Consider the following 18983-nt stretch of genomic DNA (forward strand, 5'->3'; position numbering starts at 1 on the left):
TGCCATCAACAGAGCTTCACTGATTTTTATCCCCTAGAAATGCAAACCTTTCTATAATTCGCTCTCAGTAAATCTTTCCTGGTAGGTAATTAAGCCAACACATCCCTCATTTACTGTCACTAACAGACTTGTTTCACAATCTGTTCATTATTGGGAGAAATTGCCATTTATACTTTTCTTCTCATTTTTCTCCATGCACAAAAATATCGCCATTTTTCCACTTAGCGTGGAGCCTGGCATATCCTGATCCCACAACTATTTTCTGAGCTCAGCAAACCATGATTAGGAGCCTGTTAGGAAACTCTGAAGCAAGGACCGATGTCAGTGATTTTGGCAATCCTTCCAGTTCTGTGCTCTGAATATTCAAAAGATCCTCAAAGGCACAAAAGTTACCTGCTTTCCTCAGAAGATCTGGGTGTGCTTTGCCAAGATGCATTCTTGCATTTCAGAGGTCTTATGTGTGTCTAATGTCCACTTTCCTTCAGCAAGCAGGAAGGAAGTTGCAGAGGAAACACAATCTGCACATTCCACAAAACAGCTTAAACTCTCCCCAAAATTCAAGAGGAAGGCTTGTCTCATTCTCTAGTTCACTGCAGAGCTCTGATGACCTCAAGGCACAACTGTATTAGTAAATGAAATGTGCCCAGGACCATTTTCCAGCATGGCACAGCCCATTTCCACACTGTTGAACTCTTTTATCCTTCAAAATGAGGTAGCCACATTCAAACTCTTAATTGGGAATGATCTTTGGTTTATTAGAATCGGGAATGCACAGACGCAGCCTCCCTGCTCACGAAGAACATATTAATTCACTCCCTCCACCCCTTCCAAAGAAGAAACCCAGCCACAGCAGACAGGATTATTAGGCCTAGGATCAACTGTGGACAGCCACTACAGACACAGATCATATCAAGTATGGCCATTCTCTTCGAACAGTCCTCCAGCACTTTCCCATCAGGCTTTATGGCCTCATATTCTCTATCAACATGCCCAGAGGACACACGCCTAGGGATCCTTGTAGAAAAACACTACACCTTTGACTGTAACAACGTACAGAAACAGAAATACTCTCTCATGGTAGCTGAGTTGCCACAGAGGGCCCAAAGGAGGGCCAGGCTAGGTCCTAGGCAATGGACAGATGAGTCAGTCTTCACCGGTTGGTCCAGGAACCATCATACTCCCTCTGGGGCAACCCATACAGACTTTCTAGATAACATCTTGGATGGCTCACTCAATGCGGCAAGATGGATTTGCAGCTGCAGACATTTTTCTGAAGCTAGGCATCTAAGGTTATGACTCCTCACATAGTGGGGTGGCAGGGTGATAAACAGGCTACTGCCAGTACCTCTTCACCCATGGTTTATAAAGCAGCAGGTGAATCCTTGAATAACATTGATTGGTACCCAAGCCCACACGAGCTTGAGCATCTCTGCACTATCCCAGAGGTGCAATGTGACACACTGCATTGGCCAGGTCACTAGGAAGTAAAATGCCAGAATAATAAAATATCATTTTAATCCTACATGAGCTATCACAATATATGAAGGGGCATCTCATTTTTCACTGGACTTTCCTATCTTGAGTGAAGGGTTATGAAGTCATTAACTCCTTGGCAGGTGACAAAGTGCCTTCTATGTCACTGCATAGGTAATTATAAGGAGCACATTCACAACTGTTTATTTCTTTTTCTCTGATGTTATGTTTGAATTCCATTAGGATGCAACTGTCTGTCCTGAAAATAACAAATAATGTCATTAGAGAGGTACTGAGATTCAATCCGTTTCCCTCGGAGAGAAATCAAGTTATTGTCACAGCAGAGGTGGTTTCCTCTGCATTCCGAGATGATTAATATGCATTGGAAGAGGCACTGGAGATGATCCCTTATGACGCATGCCAATTAAGGCTGGGAGGAACGAAATAAATAAAAAATGTGCCCCAAATGGAGCACTGTGTGTACTACCCTCATTTTTATAGTCTTGGCACCTAGGTGTCCGTGTCATTGCCCCAGTGTAACCTGGAAGGTTGAAAGGCTGCTTGCAGAGGAAAATATTTCTTATTCCACTGATATAATGATAACAGTTTACTTGTGTAACTGCCTGACTGGCTTTTTTCAGTTTTATTTCAACCATTTAGAAAGTAATATAAAGTAAACCAGAATAAGTAATGTTATTCTTAATTAGTATAAGTGTATCTGAGTGGGAAGGAGTATGGATGGGATTATTCTGCTTACTAATCAATCCCTACATCAAACCAGTATAATTTTATAGACAGCTTTCTGGATCACTTCAGCCCTCCTACCCAACATGCCAAATTTAAGTCAAAATGCAGACCTTTGTTGAATTCTGTCCAGCTCACAATGCAACCTTACCATTGCCAGCAGTTGTAAGTAGTATTGGGGCTGTCAAAGCATGGATGCACACTTTGTTCTGCCACCTCTGATGAGACAAGCTCAGGACAGAAAGATCTGAAGGTGAGAAAGACTTCCGAGGACGGCAATGCTTTAAAGCAACTGAGTGAGGTGCACCTAAACTCATCCATCAGAGCTTCTGATGGATGAGTGACTAAACTGGAGACTCGTCAGACCCAATAGGAGACTGAACAGTCAAAATTAGAACCCAGGAGGCTTAGCTAAACCACGGCCTGAGACAGTGCCAGGCCTGCAGAGTGATTGCTTTTCTACCCTTATAAATAGTCTGGCTTAGCCAGTTAAAATAGCAAATGTAGTTGATCAAGCACATTTTAAAGCACTTGTATTCATAGGGGTGAAACTGTTCAGAACAAATGGACTTGATGTGGGCAGAGCCATGGATGAGGATATAAAGTGTCTATGGTCCTGATCTTACTTCTACAGAAGTCAATAGCAAAATTCCCTGTGACGTGGAAGATAAAGGACTGAATATTTCCTTAATACTGAGGTCTTCAGAGATTGCCCTATCCACATCAATTACAGCTATGCCTTTATGTACAAAACATTTTTCTTCTTTCAGTGGGGAAAGAACTAAAAAATATTCTTAATACTGTAGGAATGTCCTGTGTTGCAAGAAAGTCCTATGTTCACAGCCCTTGGCAGATTGAATTATTATTGTTGTGGACAACTGGAAATGGGTATCCAAACTCCAGAGGAATTTTTTTTAAATCTGTGCACTGCATGTGAAAACATATCCCGCCCACAAAACAGGGCAGGAGGTCGAACTTTCAGAAAAGAAAAGGTCACGACCAGATGGTCTAGGGAAAATGTGCTTTAATTTACAAGTTCTACTCAATTCTTTTCAATCCCACTCTTCATATCTTAATTTGACAGGTAATGTAGTGTTGCTAATGGTGAAATCACCCAGAGTGCACACAGTATAACTGAAAGCTTGATATTTGCTGTTAACATGAAAAAAAGTGCTATTACCCATACCTGTTAATAATAGTGAGATAAATGTGTGAAGTGTAACAGAACTGATACTCGAGATGAGAACAGCTTTGACTACCTACTTTACAACCTAAATAATGGAGACAAAGGGAATAGCAGATGCCCCTTATCCATCCTTTTATATAGGTGGTGAAGAAAATACAGCCATATGATATAGTTCTAATTGGATTTTCTCAAACTGTGAGTTCCAGTCAATAATTTTGAAGGGAGGAGAGGAAATCATCTCCTTAATGTTTTCATTGGCATTAATTACAGCTCATCCGTTTCTGCAGAGGACAAAGACAAAAAAACTGGAAAGAAGATAGAAGTGCCAGCACCTTCTGGCTTCAAGGAACAAATACCCTAGGGTTCTCCTTGCTCTACTGAACCTTTCTCCAAGTACTCTAGCAGCAGCAGAAAATGAGAAAGCAGAAAAAGTAGATAACTGCCATAAGGTGAGAATATCCAACAGCATCTCACCAGCACTGGCACTTCTTGGAAAGATGGTGGTTTATGCACAACATGAAGATTGGATGGAAAGACCTACCACCAAGCAACACTATTTCCCAAACTGATTGAAAGCATCTGAATTCCTGAAACTTGCAAATGTATCTTAGGTTACAAGCACCTAACACGCTTTCCCTGCATAAACCATACTACTTTGATTCATTGCTTCTGGAGAAACCATATGCGTTAGGCTTTTAGGATTCACCCAAAAATCACTTTTTAATACAAGAGATATGGACAATGAGTGCAGAGTGCTAAGGCTCAGCACCTCCTCTCTCTTTTTCTGTCCCCATGCTGTCAGTTTTTGAGGTCACAGCTTTGGATCACTTGCACTGGTATATTTCCATGCCAATTGGTTTGCTTAACTAGAGGAACTGTTTGAATACAGAGCACAGGGCTGGTTGTCAGAAGCAACATGTTTCCTAAAGAGAGACAAAAATAAAATGTCATTCAGATACTAAGAGAAAACTGCAGCAAAATGAGATAGGTCTGCTGTTATCTAACATTCATCAAAGGAATCAGTGTATTTAATTGCTGGTATGAGAACTCCTTTATTATGTCATCTGCTATTGTGTGTTTGAAAGTACATAATGATTTAGAAAGGTAGGCTCTGTTCACTTCAGAAGCAAAAAAAATGCACAGACTTCCACTATATCCCATTAGCATCTTCATTCTGCCATTTCTGGCTAGGCAGACCTACTCTTTCCCATATAGAAGGTCTGCCTGAATAACCCTGCCCATCTGAAAGAGCTTATCTACACTAAGAATCAGTTACCACCTAACCTGCTTTATTTCTACCGCAAATATTTCCCCAGCCCAAAAGAGGCCCAGTTCTGCTCTTCATTTTGAGAAATGCATCCCACACTAATTTTACTGACAGTTGTGTCTATACATTAGATCACACCCCAAACATGCGATGGATTTTAGGAAACAAAATATAACAAGATGGCCATGAATATACCCTTTTGGGAGTGACCGCCATTTCTGTGGGAGATCACAAAATGGATTGGATAAAGATTCATTTACATGGACAAGCTATTGCAAAGTAAGATACAGCTTAAATTAAAATATAATAGGTGTTATGTAGCAGTTCTTCTAATAAACAGTCCTGCACCATGTTGAGAGTTCAGATTCACCCTACCTAGCAGTAGAAGCTTACCTGCCTAAGCAATGAAATCAAGCATCCATTTCTCTCCCTGTGACCTGTAGGGAAGAAATCAGCTAAACATCTAAATCACCTTCTGCAGGAACCTCATTCTCTCTACTGATTTTCAAAAGAGAATAGAGCAAACATGCATCCCCTGCAGATCTCTCAGTTATGTGATTAATGTTTCCTTCTCCACATGTCCATTAGACTAGGCAGAATAGGGTTGAATATACAAACTCCAAGTCATGTTTCCTTGAACATGAAGTTTTGGTTACCTGGAAAACACCTAAAACTTTCTCATATATACAATAAGAAACTCATCTTGAGGCCCTTCATGCAATTAGCTAATTAACTAATTTCTCTCAATGTACGTTAATAAGTACATACTTATAACGAAACATACATTGCAGGGTGATTGGACTAGATGACCTTCAAAGGTCCCTTCCAACCCAAACTATTCTATGATTCTATAGTTCAGGTGGTGGGTTTGGGGTTTTTTTTTCCCTTCTTCCTCCCATAATTTTAATAACAACACCGTGAGAGCCTTCTGAGAAATGATATAATCACTTCAAGTTCTCATTTTTTTAAACTCCTTTGTTTGGTTGGTTTTTTTCATTTTCACAGTCACTAGAGTGGAGACTTTGACCTTCTACCTGCCCATTGTAGGTCCTCATAGCCTCTGTTGTATCTGTTGCCCAGGTGCAAGAGGATAGGCCAGGTGACCTCTTTATTCATTCCTGTCCTGCCTTTTTGGGGCTGTGAACACGTGATATTTCTGAGGGGTCAATTGCAAAAATAGCTCACACAGAAATGCCATTTATTTAAGAAGTGAGGTTTTGCCCCTTTGGTAAAAGGAATTGAGCTCACTAAATGCCACATTAAATTACATAAGCCAGAGTGTAGGTTTAGACTATAATACATCTTTTGCTCTTCTAACTCTATGGGAGAACAAATGGTGGGGTGAAAGAAATTGTCCTTGTGAGCTATGGAGAGTTTCCTGGGATTTATGAGTCTGTGTCCATCATTAAAAGGACTTTACCTGGTGTTAACTGTGTGTATCTGCCTACCCAGAGCCAAAAGGGAGAGCACAAATGAACAGCACTACATGCAACTTTAATGTGTATTGGCTTTGTCTCCTTAATGTATTTATGGTTGCTTCACTTGCAGCATTTTTCATAGAGTTTCGCAGGTAATTACGTTTAGGGGTCCTTCCATCTTTCAGTGTCTATGCTATCTTGCTCCCTCCTTTTGCCCCATCAGCTCTGCAGTAGCAAACCCTAAGGCCAGTTTAAACCACATTTGACAGAGGTGTAAATGTTTCAAAGTTACAATGATCCTGTAAGTTTTGTGGAATTTTACAGCTGGCCAAAAGGATGTATTAATTAGTTACATATACATTTTTGGGACCTGATTCATCTGGCCTGTTTTATATGTCTACTGAGATATTTGAAATCCATGAGATAGGTCTGGCCCTAGAGCACTTATTTCTTGTCAGGTAGTACAAAAGGAGTCTAGACAATTAGATCACAAATAAACATCTTCACAGAAGATATCTGAAGTTAAGTGGCTGAATCCCACCCATTGAGCTTGAGCTATTTCCAGGGTAAAAGCCAGTAATAAAGGGTAGCACAGGTGCCTTGGGTTTCATAAGGCTTATGCCTGCTCTTCCCTCTTCTCGCTGGCCTACTGGGCTTTGCTGCTTCTGGCTCCAGAAGCTACTGGTACTTCATGGTGAGACAAATCATCCCAGATATCCACTGACTGCATTGACTAGATCTCCATTAACTGTGGTGGAAGCTGAGATAGCGTCGTTTATGTGACAATCTTAGACTGAATCATGCCCCTAGGGCTCCAGTCAGTTGCCTAAAAAGAGGCTTTTTGGTGACATTTCAGACACCCTAATGTATCTGAGATACCTGCAGTTGCTGTCCCAGTCTGATGTGACAAAGAAGCTGCAAAGAACCGAGCCCTGCTCAAACAGCAGCTGGAGGGAATCCCAGGAAATATTAAAAGGTACCAAAGGGTCATGTTTAGACAAATGACTCTGTGAAAAGCAGAAGGAAATCACTCATGAACGTATGCCTTCACATGCTTTCCTTTCCCTTTTAGATTCTGTTTCTTCCCTAATGCTTGTCAGCTCACAGCAGAATCATCTGGTGGTGAGCTGCTCTCCCTTATTGTTGCTTTATTCTTCTGCTCAGCATCAGGAGTGGATCTCCTGAGGAGAACAAGAGTGCTATAGGTCCTTTTTTGCTCCACCTATTGCAAAATCTACCCATGACTTCATGAAGGAGCCTCAAAAAAGAAAGTATATGTTTCCTTATCCTATCAGCCTAATTCAAAATGAAAAGTTCAAATGATTAATTCACAGCTTCCTCCAAACCTCTTTAACTCAGTTTTATATGTCCAGTCAGGAAATTTAAAAAACACCATTTGGCTAAGTTGACCAGTCATGCAGCTGTGGCAAGCATCCAGGAGCAGATGCATATGAAATCTGTTAACATGAAACATTCATAGAATTTTTCTGGATATAGATTTTTTAAAAAAATGAAAGTGCCTTTATGAGCAGAAATAAAAGACAAAATTAATTAACTACATGGAACAAAGCAAACTGTTTATTCTGTGTCAAAAGACACAAACAAGAAACAGCTTCTGAAGTTGGCACACCTACCTTTCTGCATGGCAGCATAGAGCAACAGACCCACTGCAATCTTGTGAAAAAGGCATCCCACTAATAGTTAGACCTGCATATGTCAAATCTCATTTCTCCCACAGAACAAGGCTTTTCACAACACTAGATTGGCAGAATAACCACCAAATCTAGCAGGGTAGGTGTCAAGAAGTTTTCCCCAAGACCAGCTATGAAAAAGTCTTCTGTGAAGTGGGAGCAAGGGATTGGGATTGGATTATCAGCACTGTCATTGGGGAACTCAGTTGTCTGAGCCAACAGCTGATGCAGCCCACTGATGCCTACTACACCTATATATCTGAATGTTAGTGGGGAGTTATGCTCATGGGCTTGAGGGGTTTTTCAGAGAAAACCCCCTCTGACTTGAGGGGTTTTCAGGCAGAATGAAGGTGACACTTGACAGAAAAGACAAAATTTTTTAAGAATTGACAAAATGTTATCTTTGCCTTCTTCTGAAGCATTCAGCCCTCCTTCATCAGGCTACAGAGAAGCTGAAAGGTCTTGTTCAACCACTCAAGGCTAAGACAGTTCCCCAGTACTGGCTTCGCAAAGGCTAAGACAGTTCCCCAGTACTAGCTTCGCAAATGCCTTTTGCTTTTAGCTTTCAAATATATTGTTCCCCATCCAGCCAAACAAAGATTTGGCCATAGTGGACCATGTGTTTATAAGCTTCAGGCTGGAACACCTAGGTTTACCATATCTGAAGTTGAATGTGAATATGATGCAAAGACTCCATCTGGTACCTATTGCAACAGTGTGATGCTCCATGGCTCAGCCTGTGCTTGTATCTTGCAACTGGCTTTTCACTGGCTCCTGGTGCCAGTGCAAGGTCCGCGTTCTGATTTTCAAACAATTTAATGATGCACGTCCTGGAGACATCAGAAATTGAATTCTGTGCAGAATTCAAGCAGAAGCTGTGATCCTCTGGGGCAAAACAGATCACTGAGCATAGGGTGAAGTCTGAGCATAAAGCATCCTTAGTTAACAGAATCAGCTTTAGGGCAATCTTCTAGAGGAGATCAAGTAATTTGGCACTCTTTAAGACTGTATTTGGCACTCACTAAGAAGCACCCTTAAAATTTTGTCTTCAAAAATTACTTCCCTTCAAAAACAAGTTGCAGGCTATGAGAGTTTTATGCCCTATCCTAGTATTTCCTGAACAAGTGGGTATGTGAGCTTTGCCAAATTGAGTCATGAGCCTAGAAATTATCAATGGAGTCCCCTGGACAGTTTTGTACTTCAGTTTTCTTAAGCAAAATGACAATCAGCACCTCAGCCTGTTCTGCTTCATGCACAGGAGTACTATTCACTCTCCAAGTCATCCTCTCCTTCAGGTTCATCCTCACATGACCACCACTTTCTGTTTAAAGAAGATTGCAATGGGTGTCTTGAGAAAGGAGCCAATTTTACTCCTGATGAAGAAGCTATTCTCAAGAAAAGCTGGCTATGTCTCTGGGCCTCAACCTACAGCCAGCATGGTACCTGCTGGTTATGCCAACAAAGTCCTGAGAAAACAACCATAGCAAACGGTATTTGAGCATCTCCTGTGGTAATACTCAACTGGGCCATCTGCAGCAGCACTTTACCATGTCTCTTGCCAAGTGCCTCCTTAGGATGAGGCCAAACATTTTTGTGGCATAACACAAAAGTGCCATCTGCTCTCTGCACAGAGCCTGAGGAAAAAGGAGCACAATTTGATTAAGCAGGAGATAACTGATCCTACATCAAAAAAATTGCAGAGCTTTGCTGTGATTGACAAGTTTCAAGGGAATATGCACTAGAATAATAGACTGCCTTTTTTTGCCAGTTACACTAAGAAGTCATCCACTCTGAATGTGAAACCAAAAAGAAATACTAGTCCCCATCCAATGCCCTGCTTCTAGGACACAGGTGCCAAAAATTATCCACACAAGTTTATATAATCCCATTAGTACTTGACTCCTGATTGATATTCACCAGCTTCATCTAGCTCATTTAAAACACTAGTTGTTCAAAGACATTTGGTGGAGGAAACAAAGAGTTGATGAACGTTCTCCATCCAGTTCCATAATGTTGATGGAAAGGTAGCATGGCCTAACAGGTAAAGGACCAGTCCATCAGTGAGCAGTTCTGTATTTGACCCTACCTTATGTTGACCAGTGAAGTTGGCTGCTGACCTCCTCTTTGCTGCTCCTCCCACTCTAACTCCTTGCCTACTTTGTTTGTACAAATAAAGATGGTCTTCTGGACATGGAGGGCTCATCTTGCCTAATCATGTGCATCCTGCTTAATGCAATAGTCTACAAGAGACGTGACTACTTTACACAGTTATCCCTGTCTAGTCATTGGGCCCCACCAGATATAATTCATCTCATTTATTCTAGATGTATTAAGCTAAAAATTCCACCCCCAAAAAAGCAGAATGGGCTAAATGTCAAATCTAGCTCGACTATTAAGTCATTCCTCTGACCCAAATCACAATCAGAAATAGTAATTGATAAAAACAGAGCCTGATCTGTCAGCGTGGGAAGAAGATTGCCAAGCCACAGAGATTTAGGTGGTTAAAACCTCTTGTTTAGGTGGTTAAACTGTTTAATGATCACAGATAAAATATCTCTCAAATCCCCTGGTCTTCCTCCCCACAAAACCTTCTCCTCATGTACATGCCTCAAACACAGGCCACATGGAAAAAAATGAGGGATACTTTCCTCTTCAGCCAGCTCAGAGTATATTCACTGGGGAGGGAAAGACCCACCCATCTATCAGGTGAGAGTCTTGTCTATCCATACATCAGGATGACAGCCACTTTGTTATATTGATAGATTCTAACACAGGCTGGGAGTAGACTTACTTACTGATACGATTCATTACACTTTAACGTATGATGCTCTCTAGTTGCTGTCTAGAAACATTGACTAAGTAGAAGTCCAGCATACTGATTTATTGGAGCTGGCAACTTGAGGCCAATGAAGAATCCAGTGCAGGGAACTTTTTGCCAATACACAGTAACTTTGTTTACTCAATAGAGGATGTATCCATCTTTCAGCTGGCATTGATTGTTTTTACATTTTTTTCTACATGCCCAGGCTGTAAAGGGAAAAAAAGAATCCCGCCACAGAAAGTAATTTGTTTTGGCAGAGTAAAAAATGTTAAACCTCTACACAGATAAACCAAACAGGGTGAGAAAAAAATAACTGTCCTCTTCTGTAGCATAAGGATTTTAATTTGAAGCACAGCTCACACAGTTGATTATTCCCCAGCTTACTATAGAAAGATTCATTCAGACACAAGCAAAATACCACCATTTTCCTGCCCTGAAAGGCCTTACGTGCTGTAATGGAGGGAGTTGCGAAGGATGCCTTCCTTCTAATGAATTCACCTCTAAAGGGATCCACTTCCTTCAGCATGAATCTTCATGAGTGCCAGGGTCTAGTAAATGTACGCCATCGGAACATTAGAAAGGCTTATGGGGAATGGAAACAACGATCATGTACTGGTACACAAGTCGACACGTTAGTCTTGGAATAAGGTATAAGGAATCCACGGAAGACTTCATCCTTCAGACACCACTAGGCACAGCTAATACCTACTAGCCAGCTGGGGTAGGAAGAAGGGCTCAGTCATGAGGAACATCTAGTCTGGCTTGGGGCAGAGGCTTTGTGCTCTCACGTGACAGCCCGGTAGGTTGCAGGTAACTGCCAAAACCCTTTTTCTACCTATTGATGTTTAGTTCACAACAGGACTGTCCACATTTCATGTTTTAAAAACTTTTAATGACACACAACAAATGCTTTATTAACCAATTCAGCTATTCCTCTGCCATATGGTCAAAGAAAAACCAGGGATCTTCTGAAAGTAAACCAGAGACTGTCAGGAAATTCAAAAGTTCAACAAAAATTAGGAAAATGTTCTGTGATAGCCTCCCTCAGAATTGTTTCCATTTTTCACTGAACTCTCCTGAATGCCTATAGCACTCTACATCTGAAGAGACTAAAGTGTTACACAGACAGTAAATAATACACCCAACAACGCAGTAGGTTCAATCAGGAGATGGGTGTTATCTGTTCAAGAGCTCTTTGAGTCTGCACATTCAGTGACACTGGCAAGTTGAGTGGGATTTTTAGTTTCCAGAGAAATAAAATAAATTGTTGCTGCCCAGATTTTCTGGAAATTGGGTCATTTGTTTGCTTGCATCTATAAATGGAAGGTTAGATGTGAAGGCTGAAGAATCATTCAAGTACCAATTGACTACACAGAGCTGAAAAGGGAATAAGACTTGGCAGATACTTTCTAAATCATTCTTTTCAGCCAGAAATTTCAAATATATGTTTACTAAAATATCTACAGATTTTTGACAGTTTATGCAAATTTTCTAAAGAAAAACATAGAAAACAGAAAATGTTCTGGGGAGAAGCCTTGCTGGCATGGATCTGAGGGTCCTGGTGGACAAGCTGCACATGAGTCAGCAGTGCGCCGCTGCAGCAACGAAGGCAAATCAGATCCATGGCTGCATCCACAGAGGTATTACTAGCAGAGTTAGAGAGGCCTTGGCTCTCCCTGTCTTCATCTAGCTGACTCTGCGCCCGATTATGATTTTTGTCGCTTGTATGGGAATGGGCCAGAATGTGCTGTCCCTTTGGAGAAAGAACTTAAAGACATCTTTTGACATTATTTTTTCAGAGCAGCTTTGCCATTTGCTCAGAACTGCATGCTCTGAGCTGGGCTGATGTAACCGAAGCCACTGACAGAGCATTTGTTTGTGCTTATCTGCAACCTCTGCAACTTGAAAAGACTAAGATAAGCCTCTTTTGTTTGCTAGTTCACCAAACACCCGAAGGACAATTTTCTGTATCTAATTCCTCAGGGAAGTTGGCTATGAGCAGAATCAGAGGGGCCAACAAGGGGGATTTTCAGCCTCACCCACATGTACTTGTAGTGCTCCTCAGGGTTTTTGAGCATTCCAGGTTTTACAAGAACCAAGAGAAAATCTAGAAAGACCTAATGCAGAGATCATTATTGAAGGGTCATAGAAGTCTGGGATGTAGAAATTTATGGCAACAACACATCATTTATACTGTGAGGCATGGTGTCAGACTAAGCAGGCTACACATCTGCTGGGTCAAGCTGGCTCATAGTCACACCCCGTCATGAAAGACTAACAATCCAAGAGTTTAACTTTCTCTCCTCCATTTGCTCCAAAGATCAGGTTGTGAACATGGAGAGGACCTCTCCAGAAAAAGACAATCAGAAAAAGAATCTGAAGCTACGAGCTGAAGTTCTGCCGTCTTTATTCACATGGAGCGGCAAAGTTCTGTATAAGACTTCAGTCTTGGTGACAGATAGAAGATGAAAGAATGAAGTCTTATGTATAGACAGCTTTCAAACAGGGGAGTTTTCAGTTTGCCACTGAATAAAGTTCTGCCACTTTATTCACATGGAGCGGCAAAGTTCTGTATAAGACTTCAGTCTTGGTGACAGATAGAAGATGAAAGAATGTCTTATGTATAGACAAGTTTCAAACAGGGGAGCATCAGTTTCTGATGCTAAAAAAGCATCAGACTCTGATGGACTTCATGTGCTTTCTGGTAAACCAGATTAGAACAGCATCATAATTCTGGATAGAGGATTCTCCAGCTCGACATTTCATTCTACATATATTTTGCTAATCTTTCTCTCTGTAAGTGAAAAACCCTCTCCAGGAACAAAGCAGAAAGAATCTCTTAGCATTCAACAAACCTTTAGAAACAATAAATACTTGCTGCAAATTAGACTTTCCACACGCTACCCCTCCCACACAGAGACAGCAATGAACACTTAATGCCCCAAGAGTGCAAGGAGGCAATTCCTCGTAAATGTTAAGTGCTGCCTGTTGCTACCTTCCAAATGTCATTTCAAACAGTTGTGATTGAACGAGCAAGGTCTGTTGTGTCTTTCCCCCACCAGCTTTCCTACATCATTACACATCACGCTGAATTCATATCCATGTACAAATGTGCTGCATTTCTGACAGCAGTGCGAGGGTACTGAAGGGACTGCACTTATGCATACAAGTAGAGGGGAGAGTTCATGTGTCTGGACAAACTGCAGGGCAATTTCACATTATTTTGTTGTGTAGGAGACAGACACACTAAAGCTATTTTCTAAAACACATATGATGACACATGATGAGCTGTGCCTAGAAGCACCCATTTCCCCTCACTGCATGTAAAGACAGTGTAAGCAACCAGCTCAAGGTTAGACACGTGCACTGTAAAAACATAAAGCCTATCTTTAAAAAGTAAAACCTATCTTTAAAATTCTAAAACTTTAATTTTTAATGAATATGTATCATTAATAATGTATTGACAATACTGCCATTTAATAATAAAGAAAAAAGTTAAAAGACATCTATGCTGTAGGCAGACATTTTGGGAAATGGAAATGTGTAACGCAACAACAAGGAGGTTTGTCTTCCTAACAAAGCATGGAACAGCTCAGTAACGTCAAATCATCAAACACCAGAAGAAGCACAGCCCTGTTTGAATTTCAGCAGGAACCCTTTGCCTCTCTGCAAACACGGCCCAGTCTTGTGCTCTGAGCACTATTACAATTAGAAATGTTGCTTTTATGTAAAAGCAATATAGTCCAGCTTAGCTTCTTCAGTACATTCAGACCAATAAAAGTGTATCCTTAATAAATGCAGTAGAATTTTTGGTTATTTTTATTCTAAAAACTCCAGGTGAAAGGCTCTATATAAGCAGTAAAACTACTGTAGAATGATATAATAAAGATTCTTTATTTAAAAAAAAAAAATCTCTTGGTGGCTTTTTAACCAACAAAAGCGAAGATTCTGATCAAGTATGGATATTTCTGGATAACTTATGTCTCTAGAAATTTCTAGTGAATGATGATTTTTTTTTTTTACTATGCTTCCTAAAGTGTTATATATTGTCTCTGAGTACTTTCAAACAGCTGCTTCATTCAACTCAAGAGATTTCTGCACATTACTGAAGGATGAGACTTACATGTTTTGAAATTGTTTGGGGAACTTCCCTATATAAGCAGAAACTGCCGTTCTGGGCATACCAATGACCCAAACCACGTACAACACAGAAAGGAATTTCTTATAATTCATTTGGATGTTTATTATCAAATGGTGCCTAGCAGCATTTCTGATTGTATTTAAAAATACTTACAACTGTATTTACTCTGTTCCTTGGTTAAAAGATTGTTGGTCTTCTTCTGAGAAATTAATCATAAAGCTAAAATTGAAAAATAAGAATGGAATAGCACAGCCCATTAAAATAGATTTAAAGGAGTTTAATTTGCCGGTTCTTCAAACATTTTTAATTGGCATGGTTCCACTAGAGTCAACTGAACTATCGTGATTTTTAGCAGCTGAGTGTCTAGGCAACATCTAAGAGACAAGGAATGTCATGGTATGCTACCTGGGCATAAATACTACAGTAACAATAGAACCAGAGGGGTTATTTAGGATGGGTAAGGAGGGCCACAGCAGGCTGCAATCACTAGAAGAAGAGAGGATGAAATGTGAACTGGATTTAGCTGTCAATGTACAATTCAGCATAACACTCAAAGCAATTACGTTTACAGCCAATATGCATGGGATCCCATAGCGTGTTACCTGACAGGAAAGTCAACTGGCACCATTGCATTAATATTCCAGTAGTATAAACCTCTATATATAATATACCCAGTAGTATAAGTAGCTATAATGGGTGGTTCAACAAGGCTGGAGGAAGATACAATGATTGTGCTCCTTGATCAGTAACGTTTTTTACAACCTGCACCCTAAGCTCTTCTCTGAAAAGCGATCTTGGCCTTGCCAGTTCCATAAGAACTCTCCTAGGAGCTTCCTCCACATCCCAAAGATTGGTTTAAATAAAAGAGCAAACTTTAAAATAACAGCAACTCTCAAATGAAGCTCATACACAGTGAAGACAATAAACAATCTTAAAAACCAAACCAAACTGTACCAGGAAACCCCAAACCCTTGTTGTGAAATGAACTCCTCTTTTTTACTTTAATTGCAGATCTCAGCAGGCATTGTGATATAACACCCTGCGGGATACTTGTTAATAAACTCAAATAGTCCAATTTTCATTTCTTTACCCATTAAATAGATGATCACAATTTGAAAGAAGGAGAACAATTTCCAGCATAGAATAGTTCATTATCTATTTGTCCCATCCTGGGTAAATTCCTTCAGGGGTGGGGGCTAAGTTGACATCAGGTTAACTGATTGTCATTTTGGCCAGTGTCTGTTGTTCTCAGAAAGCTAATTCAAGTCAGGAGTGGCATGAATTTGCATTTTAATTCCTTATGGGTTACTGCAAGATTCTGGTCAGAAAGCATGCAGTTATGTTTAGTGAAAACCTCATTAAAGATTAATCCAGCAAAGACTGGCCATAAACATTTACCACTGTAATACCATAAAAGTTAATGGTATCAGTAAACAGGACACCAGAACAAGCCAGGCTCCATGAGTCATGGTGGCGGGGGAACAAATCCCAGACTGGAGTAGCAGCTCACAATCAGTTGTCAGGACTTGCTTTGTATGTGGCATTCAGAAAGCGGGAATTGATCCCAGCGGGAAATGCTGAAGTGGATTCTCTCTCTTGATTTGCTCAGGCAAATGATTGCTTACCCCATCTGTTGTTAGGGAATGGTTCCCCACAGAGAGAGGATCTAGTGCAAGCATCAAGCTGGCCGTTGAGAGGAATATGAGACACAACCGACTCAGCAGAGCAGCTTTGCTATGAATTTATGATGGTTGATATCTTTCTCCAAGCAGCCATACCTGAAGAGGGAAAATTAATCCATCAGCTGCATTCAGAAGGCAGACTGGAAAAGGCACTTAAAAAATATAAACTAGAAAGCTGCCCAAAAAATGATATTTGATGGCAGGGAATTTCCTACTGAACAGCATCCCTTGTTGAATTTCAATTGAAGTTGTTGCAGTCCCATTCATAAATAACATTTGTCTTTCTTTTCTATTGCCACTGCTGTTGATAATTCATCTCATACTATTTATTACATGGTAACATTATATACACAATGGAACAAAAAGTCATATTTTTCCTTTAGAAAACCAGCCTGAAGTGCAGACAATGTCATTATACACATTCATACCTACGAGATGAATGCCATTGCATTTATAATGCTTTATTAATCCAGAAAGAACTTTATAATCTTTTAATACAACAGTTATATTCTATTCAGCTGTCCTATAAAAAAATCAAAGCTGGGAATGGTAAATAATTATCTAATCCATCAAGACTTTGAATATAATGAGTATTGATTTTTTTTTTTTTTTAATGTTTCAAAGTTATTCCTGACTCTTTCTCCTCCTACCCCATGATATCAAGTATAGAGTTAATAATGGAAAAATACCTTCAGTTAACTTACTAACATGTTAAAAGGCAACCCAACAAGCCTAAAACACATAGGGAAGGTTTGAAAGGACAGTAATTATTTTAGAATGATACTATAAAAAAAAAACCCCAAACTGCTACATATCAGAAAAAGCAAAGCAGCATGAATTATATACTTATGTAAATAAAGCTAATAGGCGATAACATTAATTAGTGGCATAAAACTTTTGCTCATCATTCTGCAGATAGCAGGTATTCGTTTTTGAGGATTAATTTATATTTTAATTAGAAATTTACATATTTAGCAACCTTGCCATAAACAATTAGCAACTCCAGTGCATTTAAGGATTTTCAGTTTAGGCTAAACATGTCGACTTTCAAAGGGTCATTTTGGAGCAATCTGTCTTATTTCACAGTAATAGGGAGCTACAGTTTTCCTTCATACCCACCTGTTACTTTTGGATAAAAACTTCTAAGAAGTAGTTTGTAACACTTAAAACATGATTTGGCATCCTCTTCTAATTTAGTTCTCATAAAACATTTATGTTAAATATTAATTGGCAGGGAAGGTCTCCATGGAGGTTGAGGAAGATAAAATTATTTGCGATGTAATGAATTTGGAGCAACAATAAATCAGCCTTACATGTGTTGAGTGAGTGGGGAAGTGACAAGAATGGCTGGTTCCATGTATAATTAAGTTTTAGGTAAGATTACTGAATCAGAGCTTAAATAGGTTTCAAATAATTCTATAATATGCTGGCAGTATATATAGCATGAAGTTTGATCTATATAGAAACATGAGAATTAAAAAATCTGGGTTGGATGGCTTGCATGATTTATTACAAATTGTGCTGGTTTTGTCTGGGATAGGTGGAAAGATTTGGGCTCTGCTCTCCATAACATCAATGTGAAGTCAGAAGAACTGCACCACAGACACAGTATAAGATGTCTCAACCCACTAGATTTTTTCGCATGATCACATCCATCAGAACCTGGCCCAAACCACTGTCCTAGCCTAGATGGCGGAAGGATTTCATTTCAAAGGTGTGTCATTGCAAAAAGTGGAAGAATTTTTCATTTCTGAGCAATCAGATTAAACTCAGTTCAGAACAGCAGTGGCCTGGGGTATATTCCCAGCTGACTTGTGCTCATTCCTCATCCTGCACAAAAACTTGGGCTTGAGGATAATACCTAGGAAGCCCAGAGCAAAACACCGTCAAAAGGTCTGTGCTGCACCTGACATCTCATCTAGTGGGGTGAGGAAATGGAGTCCTTATCTGCAGCCTTCAGTTGCCATCAAGCAACTAACATTGTAAACAAGATAAAGAAATGGGCTGACTGATATCCTGTGATGACCAGATGCCAAGTTTGGCTAGGACTATTGTTTCTGATAAAGTATTTTTTTAATCAAGCAAAAATTTCCATCAGGACATGGTCATTTCCCTGAGTTCCCCTCTCAGACTGTTGCCATGGGAACTATCATGTGTCAGGAGCAGGGGATAGTGGCTCAGTCCTGCCAGCATCCCAGCTCCTGCATGGGGACATGCAGCCTGACACAAGGGCATGGTCTTCACCCCAACCCATGCAGTGTATCATATGATTGAAGGCAGGATGATCCTGGGTCATCAGAACTCTCTTGGATTCAGCTTCTCTAAATAGTTGAGAAAATTGAATTCTCATTAAAATTACTGAAATGTATTTATTTGAAAATTAGTAGTGAAAATTAATACTAATCTACCCTACAAGATTTCCCAGGGGCATAAGGAATATAACCAGAAGTGCCCTTAGATGGGAGGCTATCTGGTCGTGCCATCGTCTACAATGCTGTGCTTTTTTTTTCCCCATCCCCAGTTCTTCTTATTTGCTCAGTACAGCCATGCCATACTAAGC

The sequence above is a fragment of the Ciconia boyciana genome, chromosome 2 (assembly GCF_034638445.1).
Source record: "Ciconia boyciana chromosome 2, ASM3463844v1, whole genome shotgun sequence".
Classification (NCBI taxonomy): domain Eukaryota; kingdom Metazoa; phylum Chordata; class Aves; order Ciconiiformes; family Ciconiidae; genus Ciconia; species Ciconia boyciana.